Here is a 14,169-nt window from a genome sequence, read left to right as displayed (position 1 = left end):
TTATTAGAAGAGAAACTTCAGACTATCTGAAACTACTCTTAGTCCAAAGAATCCCCTGACAAAGAACTAGAAAGGTACATAAAAAGAACACATTTGCTGAGGAGTACAGAGGTCGAGGACCACTGTAAAGTAATCTTTACTACATTGCTGATCCATTTTTTGACCTGTACATTACTTTCTGCAACTTGACTCAACCAGTGGTTTAACCCAGACCAAATGGCTGACCTTTACTTGAAAGGTAAATAATCATTTGCAGAAGTTCTTGATTTAGAGATGACTCACTGGTGACTGCTGTCCATGAGCACTGTCCCGTATGGATGGGCATCTGCTTCATGATTAACCTCTGCTATGGGCTCAGTTGACTTGGAGACTGAGCAAATGATTAATGAGTGAAGAATTTGTTTTTTCCTTTGCTACTTATAGTGTCGGCACCAAGGGAGAATGCCATGGCAACCAGAATATAGAGAAGTGGTGACAGGATGTTGCTGAGTGATGACAAAAGCATTTTGCAGGAAGTATTAAAGCTATGGGAAAATGAGTATCAAATAGAAATTAAGTCTTAGGAAGGAAATAATAAAGATAACATGAAAGGGGAGAAAAGAACTCAAGAAAGCTGGACCTTCAGGAGATAGAATAAAACTTTACAGACATTAAACAAAATGAGAGAAATTTCTATATAACACAAAATAATAGCAATGAAATCCACAACTCAGAGTTTTGAGGCCATCAACTAAAATTAGGTATTTTTTCAATCATATCTGAACAGGTGTGATTTGCTAACCAAATGTCATAAACCATCACCATCATCTTCCAGAAGTGTCTAGCAAATGTCAATTGTGCATGACTGGTGAGGTTTTTGGCTTTTTTTTTTTTTTTTGCAAGAAAAATTTCATATCCTTAGTCTTTACCCAGGATGTCACTTTGGTACACATTAAGTGTACAACAGTTTGCTAAGTGTTTTGTTAGACTGACACAGACTATCATATATAGGAATATAGAATAGGAAAAAATAATCAGAAATGGTCCAAAACATATCGCTGAGGAGTTACTAAAATAAATGCCTCTTGACAACATAAATTAATGCCTATGTAAAGATGGCATCAAGCAACGTAGCCACTATATTTAACATGCTGCTTACTGTGAGGGCAAAGAGTGAGCTCTATGCTCATTTCTGGGGTCCCTGAGGAGAGGAGGGAATTCAAGAACATTTCTAGTGATCAGGCGAAAGAGAAACAGCGCAATGTCCTGAAGAGAGGAGAGTTTGAGGTGTACGAATGAAGGTATATGAATGACAGACCCTGCACCTACACTCCAGAGATAAGTAGTGGCCATGACTGGGGTATGGGAAGATATCAGGGAAGATGGAGGGATCCCTAGATCAACTGCAAAAATCCACATGGGAGGAGGGGCTGTGGATTAGAATATTCCAGAATGTAATACTTCTCTTCTTTGCTGACAATCCTATTTATTTTTGGCATGGAAATCCCAGTAAGAGAAAAGCGTTTGAATTTAGGGGTCAGCATAGTTGGAACTGTTTCAGGCCAGCCCAATCCACACTGAAGTTGGAACATCTGAGCAGAAAAGAATAGCAACCAAGGCACAAGAAATCCTGTGACCCTCCAGGGCATTTGGCTGAAGCCAAAAAACTTTAAATACTAGCCTTTAAGCCCTTCTCCAACTGGCTATGTGACCACTCAGGACAAGTCACTAACGACTTTTCCCTCAGAGCCTAAAAATACAACCCAGGATAGCTTGCATGGAATGGCAGAGAAACTAACCTAGCAGTCAAGCCTGTGCAACCTCCTAAACTCTCATTAACAGCATTAAGTATTCACCCAGAAATCACCGTAGATTGCAGTAGGAGCTCCCAGGGTGCTGTGGCATTCAAGCCAACAATGGATGTTCTGGTAGCAGAGCTGGGTTGGTTAGATAATGTGTGCAAAGATGGGGGTGAGGTTCCTGAGGCTCAGAATGGTGCCCAGGAATGGCCAGTTCTCTGTAGCAGAATCACAGCCAGAAGGGAGGAGGGAGGGAATGTGGTCTCCAGCTGCGCTGATGTCTAGTAATTGGTCTCTAAGAAGCAACAATTACTTTTCAGGTGTCCTGTCAATGAAGACCTAAATACATGCCGTACTCTAAAAATGTCCCAACTATTTGTTACCTGCAAATCCATTACTTGAAAATAGCCTATAACTTGAGGCCCTAAAGCATGGAGATTCACCACCTTCCCGCTAACTATCTAAAAAGGGAGGAAACGGACAATGGAGCCGAATATGACTAACCCATCAGTCAGGTCACTTCTGAGACTATTTCTGCAGACCCTTTGTCCCCTCTCCGTCAGGATTAACTATACAGTCCAATTAAACCGAGTGCTGGTCGCCCACAGGGATTCCTTTCATACAAAAATGCAATTCTCTCTAAGATTCTCCGCATTACCTAATGGCCTGCATAGAATCAGTCTGATGGTCTCTGGCTGGGTCCCGGGTGACAAATGGATCACCATGGCAATAATCAGAGGCTCTCACCCTATAGAGGGGCAAGGGAAAATCCACAGCGCCATAGGGGCAGCTTATCTGATTATCTCAGAAGGGCTGTCTCTTTAGAGAGGCTGCTACCGATTAGGCTGTTCGATGCAGGCATGTGGGGCCCATGCCAGAGTGTGGAATGAGGCATATGGTTGGAGATTGAGGAGGGAAAACATGCCAACTTTTGATGCGGCCCAGCTGCCTCTGCTCAGGTGGTCTGGGTCAGCGCTCTGTGAGTAAGACCTGCTCCGCCCCAGGAAAGGGTACCAACAGACACTTGCAGAAACACAACTCAGTAAATCAGCAAACCACTTTGCTAGCAGTACAGGTGGAGGCCAATCCAGGAAAACGTGAGCCTATGAAAATGTCAAAGTAACGTGAGCCTAACTGTGATTATCAACTGTTAGATTTTGCAGTACTTTTGGTGGGACCCTAACTACTAAAGGAGGAACTCTGAGTATTTTTCCTTCTATATTGCCCCCTAACTGATTTGTGACTTTTCTTTGAGACGTCCTCTGACATGAATTAGTAACAATAGAAATCTAGATGAGGAGAGGAAATATACAAGAAAATATATGTCTGTATTGTGTAATCTCTGTTGCATAAGCAGTGCCCAGGGTGCCGAACAAGACCAAAAATCTAGTTTGCCACTCCCGTGTGAAGTTGGTGTGTTCGCGCTGTACAACCAGCTGGGATAAAATTGTTCCAGGCAGAAGTTAATGTATGCACTGCAAGGCACATACATACTTCTCTTTATTACTCTACACATTCAAAGGCCTTCAAAGGATATACTCTCGAGTGTTACTTTTAGCACTGAGAACCATCCAGGGACAGTTCTCTATAGATCATCAAGGGAGGAAATATTTCCTAAGCCCTTATGGAAAGTCCCCACCCTTGGAAGGTCAGAGGCTGACATGGCACCCAGATGACAAAGACGTAGACGGGCCATCAGGCTGCTTCTCAGGGAGAACTCTAGGCAATCAGTTCTGGCTGGAGAGATGGTCCCTTACAGGACTTTAATGAGCTTACTGAAAAATCACACTGAACCCAAACACCAAATGATTTCACAATTAGAAGTTGGAATTGTCTATTCTTTTACTTCTGTGTCACATTTTTGTACTGGGTGTTAATAGGTCCTTCAGCCTCGTTTTCACTAACCCCCTAAGAAGATTGCAATTAAAGAATCTCAACCATGCTGTACCATGTAGGATAAATCATAGCTCATCTCTGTGAAAGTAAAATTTATCTTCTTTTTTCCAAAAACCACTATCTTGGGTTAAATTAATTTGCGCTAAAACGAGTGCGGATTTGACATGGTATTTTGTAGAAATTTTCTTTTTTTTTAAACTGCTGCCATTTAAAATAAATAGCAGCCTCTTCTTTGCTGTGATAGTAGTATAGATTTAACCCATTTACTTAGTCTCGCAGTTTCAATCCCTCAATCGTGGAAGAAACTGAGATTTGTGTGTTTCTCCCATGGGTTCGCGGGAAGGATTACATGCTCAGCATGTAATAGTTTCTCAAAAAAATGAGTGACCTCTCTTGCCCATTCACTCACAATCTTTTTGTACAGACTTTAAGTTAAATACCCTTAAATAATAGAATTCTATTTCAGTTCTATTTGCTAATTCATGAACACAAGGTGTAAAAAACAAACAAACAAACAAACTGTTGTTTTTAAATCCTTGGGCTCATAATGTAGTGAATCTTTGGGAGATTGATGAAAGCAAATGAAGCAGAACATATCCATTTATAAACCTCATCAGAGACACGGCTTTTGGGGCTCAGTTGGTTAAGTGTCTTCAGCTTAGGTCATGATCCTGGGGTCGTGGGATTGAGCCCCACATCAGGCTCCCTGCTCAGTGGGGAGCCTGCTTCTCCCTCTCTCTCTGCTGCTAACCCTGCTTGTGCTGTCTCTCTCTGTGTGTCAAATAAATAAATAAATAAATAAATAAATATCTTAAAAAAAAAAAAGATATAGCTTTCTTCTAGATCAACCAAATGCTTTGTCCCTTCAAATTTCTTCATTCTTCTTCATCCTCAATTCAGGGTGTGTAGGGACATCCTAAAACAAGTTGCCACCAAAATCAATAGCAACTGGGAGCCCTGGGTGTCTTTTGTGTAAGGGGTCCATTGTTACATGGGGGTTATAACCTTTGGAATGAGGCAGATCTGGGTTCAAATCCCAGCTTTACTGTATGTGGCTGGATGATCTCTGGCAAGATGTTCAAACTAGCTGAGTCTCAGTTTCCTCACCCGTGCTCTGGGTTACACACATCTATCCCTTAGCACTATTGGAGAATCAGGCAGATCTGCCGTGGAGCTGCGTGGGTCTCTTCGAGGCTCCCCACATAATACTGTACTTGGACTTGTGATTCTTTTCCTTAAAGAGCTTCTCAACATCAGGTCCCACAAATCTAATCGTATGATGATTAGATAAGATAATTAATAATAAAAGGTAATTGGTCCATAGCAATTGTCCAACAAAAGGTATTATTCTCACCAGACTCACAGGCCATATGCTTGGATCTGGCATTAGATAAATGCATAGAAGCCTACTACATAGTGGTATTGTTTGCAGGTTATACAAAGGTTAACCCTTCTTAAAATAGGCCACACTGAAGCCTGGTAAGATGCAACACATTTGGTTTCAACCTTAATATTAAATGTGTAACCATATTTGGTATATTAGAAAATGAGGCTCTAAACAAATGCATCACAGGATGGGTCAACTTAAAAATCAAGAAAGAAGTGCAAAAGTCAAGACCAAGGGATGTCACCTGCAAGGACCCCAAGGGCGGCCACCTGGAGGGTATGGGGGAGATAAAGAACAAAAGCCAAAACTGACACTCTCCATGGACTCAGTAGGACACCATTTGTGCAAGTACAGCTTGTCATCTGACTACATTAGAATCACCTAAGGAACTTCAGTGTAAATACAATTTCCTCCACCCTACCCCCACTCTACTAAATCAGGACATCCGGAGGTAAGGCCCATGATTCTGTTTAACTAGCTCCCCCACCCAGGTGATTCTGAATTCCACTAAGTTTAAGAGCCCCTGCTTACAACTGAAACCGAAACAATCGATTGGGTATTTCTCAGGATTCCCCCATATGTTCCTGCCTGGCTCAGGCAGGAAATTGGTATTCTTCTACAGTCTGTCCCTCTCACATTTAGAGGGGAAATCTTATTTGTACCTTTTCTTACTTGATAGGTCCACTACAGTTATAGATAAAGAGCCTGCTATTTAGACATATATGTCACTTTTACCATGGTTTCAGCAAGATCTCTTTATATACCCGGGGATAAGATAGTTTAACGCTAGCTGAAATGTGGATCTGCCACACAGAGGATATAATCCTCCTGAAGAAGGTGGATTAGGAGCCCCAAAAAGCCTAGAACAAAGTTTCCAGTGGAAAGGCAAAATGCTTGCTCTCTGGCTCTGTCCTGGTCAACCTTGTTATTGTTAACTTGGATGGAAACTTAGGAAGCATGCTTACAAATATGCGGATTATACAAAAACATGGAAGGAACAAATGCTTAGAAAAGGATAATGATCAAGCTACAAAGTCCAACAACAGGCTGTAATGAGAATCAAGAACAAAGCTATGGAAGCAGGAGTAAAAAGAAAAATCAGAATTGTTTCAGGAAGGCATCATTGATGTAAGTTTTGTTTGAACCAACAGTAAAATACTGTTTAATACTGTTACTGCTGATCTTTTTTTTTTTTTTTTTTTTTTTTCTGTTACTGCTGATCTTATAGGTGCATTTTTTTTTTCAATTCTTGGAAGAAAATGGTTCTAATCTATTCCGTGCTAGTTAAACTGTATTTTTTTTTTTTTTGGAACAGAGGCATTTCTGAGCATGACATTTTAAGAGAAGACATTCTCAGATTACCATGCAGCCAAAATGGGATTGCATCATGATTAGGAGTGTACAAGCTAACATACACAACCTGTGATAGTTGGGGAGGGGTGGTTAGAACCTGTCTTTCTTCAAATAATGGATTGTCTATAGACTTATGCTGTTGGTGCTAGGCAAAACCCTCAATATGTGATAATTATAAGAAAGCCTATTAAGTTAACTGTAAGACAATGAAAGAGTTAGGTAGCTCCAAAAATGCAATGGAGAACCCAGAATGGAAGTGAGCTCCCCATTGTGAAGGTAATCAAGCACTAAATAAGGACTCAGAATCACTGATTCTCTCTACTGATATTGTTGGGGAAGGGGAGTGATAAGTCAGAAAGGCTTTCAACTACAAAGAAAGGTTTCTGTGATTTGTTTTATCTTAGCTAGGCTCAGGGTTTTAGCAGCAAGTTGAAGCAGAAAGAGAAAACCAAAAGGGAATACGGGCCCTCAGTGAAGCATATGGAGCACATACTCCGTGCCAAATGCTATTCTAGGCATTGAGGATGCAGCAGGGAAAAAGCCCAACCCTACTCTTTGCCCTCATAGAGTGTATACTCTACCAGGAGACAATTATGAGAGGAGTTTAGGCAATTTCCTCACTATAAGAACACAGAAAAAGGTGAGAGGGGGACGCAGGGAGTGACAAGGCAGCATAATTGTGCCAAGAAGGACGTATCTGAATACTTTTCAGTCTAAAAAATAAAAAATCCCAAAATTGCTTATCCATGAAATCATTCTATCTATATAAGATTTCACTGGATTCTCCAGAGCATCACAGTCTATACATGTAGACAGCAGATTTTCTGGCCCCATCCCCCTTTTAAACATCCCCAAGTGACCACCTAACTCTATCAATATTGACTTCTGCACAGGAGGTCACCACCTACCAGATGTTACATCCATCACTGCAAACAAGTTCCCCTTGACATATTGATTACTTCATTTTTCTTGTCTTTTGGCCACGACCTCCTTTCCAATTAATTTATTGTTGGTGCTTTTGCTGTGTATATCTTTGATGTTCCTGAGACAAGATTGTCCACTTGAATCACACACCCCGCTGCTTAACTCATACAGGTGCTGTTTCCTAGCTCTGACGAGATGATCTTGAACACTGGCTCTGTTTACCTTGCTCTAGGAAAATTTCGAACAACTTTGCCAAATCTCAACTCCAGAATTGCTTCAGTTTACATGTGCAGACTACCAATGTAGACTATCCCTTCATTGCCCACAGGCATCTGGCACAGAATGCTCTAGTTCTGAGTCATACACAATCAGATCAACTCTTTACTCTCTCTCTGCTTTTATTTCTGATTTCTGCTCATTTCTGTTCACCTCCAGGAACAGAGCTGGGCTCTGGAGGTCAACTGGGAGGGTGTCGGAGTTAATAACCTCTGCAAGCCACTATGCATTGATCTCTAGTCTCCTCGTGCACTCATATTTCTCTCCTTGCAATTAGATGCTCAGCTATCTGCCAGGGGACCTCTTCCCAGACAGTCTCTGATTTGAACTATCTGAGGGCTCCTCATCAAGCTGTTATGGGAGACTAACAACCCACATAGCTCATGCTATGTACTCCACTCTTGGTGAAGGGTGCTGCATGCTTGCCAAGCAATCAAACCAATATCTCAATCATAGAAGATTAATGCCCCTTTGCTTATATCCTTGAAGCAGAGAAATGGCTAATGTGATTCTCTCCTTCATAAAGGCTTCTATGCAGTAAGTGGCTGGGATTAAATTATACAATCACGTCATCTATCTGTTGGAAAGGCTGTCACTCTTATGCTGCATTTGCCAACTTGTCCCTTTAGCAGAGGGGCTCAGCACTGTGAGAAGTGGAAAAAGGAGCATTATGATGCCGGGTAATATAATTCTAAATACCATCAAGGCCATAAAATGGGAAGTAAGTGATAAATAATTTATATTTATCAGAATGACTGAATCTTATTAAAAGTGCAGCAATATGATATCCTCTTGAACAGCACAGACATGGATGGGGAAAGAGATCAGAATTTCAATGGTTTGCTAGAGTTGGTTTGAATTCCTGTTTAAAATCCTATGAACCTGGTGTGAACCTTGTGATATATTTTCTTTTTTCACCAAATCCCTAGAAAACAGAGTGTCAGCCTTATAAGAAGGGAGTAAGCAAGAGGAAAAAAGAAATCCAATTCAAATAAGATAGTTTGGAAAAGATAAAATATGGCAACAAGCAACAGAGGTAAAATGATAAAAAATCATTTCTGTTTTTTTCTTCATTCCGACTCTACTAGCATAAAGCATAAAAATCCACCCATTCATTTATTCATTTTAAAAGATTTTAAGTAATCTCTATACCCAGCATGGGGCTCAAACTCATAAACCCGAGATCAAGAGCCGCACGTTCCACTGACTGAGCCAGCAGGTGCCCCCTATTCACTTATTCCTAATTTATGTCTTCATTCATTCATTCACCATCAAACACCTAAAGCGTTTAAGATACTGTGTTAGAACCTGTGAAAAAACAACGAAGGATAGGTAGGATTCTCACCTTCGCATCATTGACACTCAAGTATAGCACCCTGGCACTTTGTTAAATTTTGGGAAGCCTAGCTCCAGCTTTATAAAGGAAATGTGAGCATCTGTCCAACTAAAACACTAATGAACTTTCTTTTTCTTCATCTATTTTATTGGTATACATCCAAGTTAGAGCTGGTCCAACTTAAAAATGCTTTCCTGGGACCTGACCTCTGGTTGGAAATGTAGAAGTTCAAATCCGTTTGCATTTCTTAAGTAATATAGCCAAAGAAAAGTCATTTTTCAAATAATCAACTAGACTTTACCCCCTTTTTTATGATGGGCACAGAAATAACCAATGATCAGCAAGTCTATCTTTCTGAAAACAAACATACTTCTACACACATGACCGAAAGTTTAGGTTGCCTTTTTATGGCAGGACGTATCTCACATGAGCACACAATCATACCTAACAGTAAATACCTGCTTGATTAGGAACATCGACCCCCTGTTTTGGGCCTTTTCTGCTTAGGGGGTCAGAGATTTGCTTTGAAATAGCGTAGTTCAGTGTGTGAGGGCTCCCCCAGCACCTGGCTACCTTTTCTTTTAGGATAGGCTCCAAGAGTTTAGTTTTGGGTCCAAAAGAGTTGAGTCAATAAATTAGTACTAAGATCAGAATACACACTTCACACTAAGCACTAATACACAATTAGCACTAAGATCAGAATACGTTTCTCCCCATCCCTGCAATTGCAAGCTGCCCTGGAGGGGTGACCAAGTAGGGAAGATGGAGGGTCCTAGCAAAGCCTCCAGCTACTGAATTTCAGCAACAGTGAGCAGAGGAAAAGGGAGCTGGGTTGGCTCCCTTTTCTGCAGCCATGACATTGAGAGCTTTGGGCATTTGGGAGAAGGCCTTATCGCTTTATGACCACAACAGCCTATAAATGTATCCCCGCTCCTCCCCCACACCCTACCTTATTCTTTCTCCATAGCCCTGCTTGAATAGAACCTGGCTGTTAAATCAGCCAGTGAGTTAGCCAATTTCCCCACGTCCAGACACACCAAGCTCTTTGTGCCTTGGAGTCTGTTCTTGCGCTGCTCACGCCTACCTGGGACGGCCTTTCATTCCCCGCCCCTCTCTTGATTCCAGAACACTAAAGTGATCTTTCAAAAGCCAGTGCAGGAACCTCCCCAAGATCCTTTCTGTGTCCCACCCCACCTGAGAGGAATGAACTCTTCCCCCGGTTGGCTTCCTGGTGCAGCTATAATGAACTGCCACACATTCAGTGACCCACTGCAACCCAAACGTCATCTTCCAGTTCTGGGGGGTCAGAAGTCCAAAAATCAAGGTGTCAGGAGGACTGTGACCAGAGGGCACACTGTTTCCTTGCTTCGCCTGTTTTCTGGAAGCAGCTGGCATTCCCTGGCTCAGGACCTCTCCCTCAATCACCCTGACCTCTGTTCCTGCATTCCCCCCTCTTCTCCGGCCCCATATCCTAGACCCACCCATCTCCCTCTCACCCTCATTAGGACCTTTCTTTCTTTTCTTTCTTTTTTTTTTTTTTTTATTAGGACCTTTCTGATAATACTGAGCTCACCTGGCTAAATCCAGCCTAAGTGCTCCATCTCAAGATACTTAAATTAATCACATCTGCAAAGTCCCTTCTGCATGCAAGGTAACATATTTCCAGGTTCTGGGATCAGGACATGGGCTGCTTCGGTCAGGGGTGCATTATGCTGCCTACCAAACATCCTTTTGTTTTTGTTGTTGTTTTCTTTAAAAGGCCTTATTTTGAGAGAGGAACATGTACACATGAGCCTGAGGAGGAGGGAAGTGCAGAGGAAGAAAATCTTGAGCAGCCTCCAGCGTGGGGCTCAGTGTCACGACCCTGAGATCATGACCTGAGCTAAAATCAAGAGTCAAACGCTTAATGGACTGAGCCACCCAGGTGCCCCAGCCACACCCTCTTTTGAAGCCTCATCCTCCTTCGTCAAATATCCATGCATAACAGTCACATATATTTTGTTTATTACAGCCACTCTAACAGGTTACTGGCTCCCAGAAGAAGATACTTTGTGTTTTTATTCCTCCAGTGCCAAAAACTCTGCTTCTTACTCAGCAGTTGTTGAATAAATCCAATTGAATGTGGGAAAGAAACTCAGAGGGAAAAAAAAAACAAAAACAAAAACAGCAAGGAGAACTTTAACTGGAAGGCTATTATTTGACAATAAAGTATAATAAATGAAATTTTACATTTACATGGACACCAAAACAAATGGTTGGGAAAACAATCAAATTCAGCATTTTGACATGATGTTTAGTAGATGACCGCAGAACAAAATCCAACTGATCTAGATCAGGGATCTGCAAACTACAGCCGTAGCCCCCTGTTTTTATAAATAAAGCTTCAGTGAAACGCAGCTGTATCCATGTGTATACATATTGGCTGTGGGTGCTTTTGTGTTTCAGTGGTAGAGTTGGGGTAATCGCAACAGAGACTATATGCCTGAGAGCCTAAAATATTTCCCACTTGGCTCTTTACATAAAACATTTGCTGACTCCTGGTCTAGAAAAGGAACAAGATTAAATCAGAATTTTGTCCCAGACAGGTTGGATAAGCCATTCCGAAAGCTGAATCCCATGCTCCATCATCGTGGCAGCTGAATGCCCAACTATTTAGCTGGGCTCCCTCTTACCCATTAGATGAGTAGACTGATATTCTAATCCAGTTATAAAATTACAAAGCTGGTCAGCTGATTTGTTTTGAATGTCTCAGTGGTAACTGAGATAAAATAGTGGTGTATCCAATTTTTTATGCAGTGATCAAGCTCCAAATTTCCTAACTCCTCCCTTATGAATGTGGACCAAGTCATCTTGTCAGTCTTTAATGTAAGTGGCACCCTAGAAAATTATTTCAGTGTTCAAGATGCATCATTTTTACTTCCTACTTGCCTCCCTGAATGCATTCACAGACACTAAGGAGAAATAGCCTCTCAATTCTCTTAGTAGAAACTGACCTATTTTAAGAGGAAATAAAATGAAGATGAGAAGAAAAGTCAGAAAGTAAAAAAAAAAAAAAATCTGAAATATTACCTTTTTAACAAAGATGGCTTTATAAGTTAAAAAAAAAACATAAAATGAAAAAATTAAAAAAAAAGCCATTATTCTATTTCCATGAACTTAGAACATTTCATATGCTTGGTCTGAGAGAAAATAATTCTTGGTCAAATCATCTTGACCATATCATTTTAAACAATATCCTTTAATTAAAAAAATGTGAGACTGACCATCAGAAACCACCATTATAAAACTACTCACATATAACCTACCTTCTAATTCTCAGGAATTGAAATTAAGAGCCTCGGGTTTCAATTCCAGTCTTACTGCTGGACTTGCCATGTGAACTACAAATCACATACAGTTCTGTGGCCTCAATTTCCCCATATGTGAAATTATTCTAACAATATCTTCCTTGCCTAATTCATAGCATTGCTGTTATGATGAAATGTGGTAATCTTTGTGAATTCGTGCAAGCACTATTCCAGTGAAAGATATTATGATTTTCTGATTGTCGCCTTAACGTCTCCCCAAATTGTCTATGGCATTAAAAATGTTATGGTCATAAACATCTATAATAATGCTCCACCGTTGACTATGAAATTCTCCTTTGTGGATTCCGTGGTTTAGATTTTATTTTGATGTAATAAACGAGCATAATTAACTTTTATTGCGTGTATTATTTGTGGGAATGTGTGAACACGTTAAGTAGAGCCATCTATCTCAGCATTACACAAGGATTACCAAACTGAGAAGTGCTATCTTTAAAAATGGGATGATTTCATTTGCAGATTTGAATTTGGTTTTATTGCTGAAATTAATAAAATGTTTCTGTTTAAAATGAAACTGTTTTCTTCCCAGCACTTCATATTTTTGCTTGGTTAAAGAAACAGCAATAACGTGATTAGATGTCAGTAATTAAATATCTTTGTGGAACAGTATCTTAATAGCATATATTTAGAACACAGCCATACCAAAAACATTCAATTACATAGATGCAGCTTTAATATTTAACAGCTTGTTTCTTAACTACCATCCTTCTGGTGAACTGATGTTGACTATGTATAAAGGAAAGCAAGCAGCTTAGTGTCAAATTAAGAGAAGTAGAATATATTATAATGGTACTTTTTATGTTTTGCTATTCTCACATTCAGCCAAGTATAATGTTTTTATTTAATACGTTTAACTATCAATTCATCTCTCTTATTTTTAGCAACAGGGGCCTTCAATTTTCTCTAAGCAAAATGAAGGTTTAACTGGGGACCAATGAAGGGTAAAAAAAAAGTCACTCCACTTAAGCATCATGAGAAAACAAACTTGTAAGGAGCAATACACAGTATCCCGGCACCCCCACCCCTAAATCCCAGAAAGTAAATTGTGGAAATCACTGAAAGAGGTCTCAGAAAGTAGAGAAGAAAGCGACCTCATGCTCTCTCCTGTCTGGTCCACTTTTACTTAATGTTAGGTGTGAGTTTGTAAATAAGGGGGATTATTCCTAATTTGGAATGGTGCACTGTTTTTGAAGAGAACTCAACAACTTTCCCAAAATTTTAATTTTTATTCCAGTTTCATGACTCCTTCCTGTAAATCAAGGCTCACTGGGAAAAAAAAAAAAAGGTTCCAAAAAAAAAAAAAAAAAGAAAAAAAGGGTTCCCCATTCCATGTTAAGTAGGGTGACCTTCATGAGGGTAGGGATGTGACTCCTACTAACGTCTGGGTCCCCACAGTGATAAGGACCAGGGTGGTTCTCAGCGCAAGATGTCCATCAAGTACGGATTCATTGGTTTGATTGTGGTAGAAGCAATAAACCAGCCTGAGCAGATGCAACTGAGTCTGAGGTTAAATCACAGGTGGTCCAAGGGCAATGCCACCACTTTCTCCCTGTGTGACCCTGGGCATGTCACTGACTATCCAAATAGAAGTTTCTTACCGATGAAATGGGAGCTGATAATAGTACTCACTGTCTGGAAATGTCATAATGTTTAAGCCTTGTTTGCAATTAGTCCCCAATAAATAAATATCAGAGGAAGAGAGGCGAGACACTAGAGAAAAATCCACCAAGGAGCAACGTTACGTGGAGAGAGGGTGCCTGTGTGGATGAGAGCAGGTCTTTTGCGGGTAGGTGGGTGGGAGGCAGATGTCGCACAGGGGAGTAATGACACAATGCCTCATTGACAGGTCTGGCT

General features: G+C 40.7%; 1 long non-coding RNA gene across 3 annotated transcripts in view; it reads right to left on the bottom strand.

Moving 5' to 3' along the window:
• The window catches only part of LOC121497915, a 182,620-nt gene extending 172,639 nt beyond the window's left edge, over positions 1-9,981 (bottom strand). For all 3 annotated transcript variants that reach the window (XR_005989561.1, XR_005989560.1, XR_005989562.1), the window contains exon 1: positions 9,900-9,981. This is a non-coding gene — a long non-coding RNA (uncharacterized LOC121497915). The remainder of the gene's footprint in view (positions 1-9,899) is intronic.
• Positions 9,982-14,169: the final 4,188 nt, after the last annotated feature.

This window comes from Vulpes lagopus, chromosome 8, assembly GCF_018345385.1.
Source record: "Vulpes lagopus strain Blue_001 chromosome 8, ASM1834538v1, whole genome shotgun sequence".
NCBI lineage: Eukaryota > Metazoa > Chordata > Mammalia > Carnivora > Canidae > Vulpes > Vulpes lagopus.
This window is presented reverse-complemented; position numbering and strand designations above follow the sequence as displayed.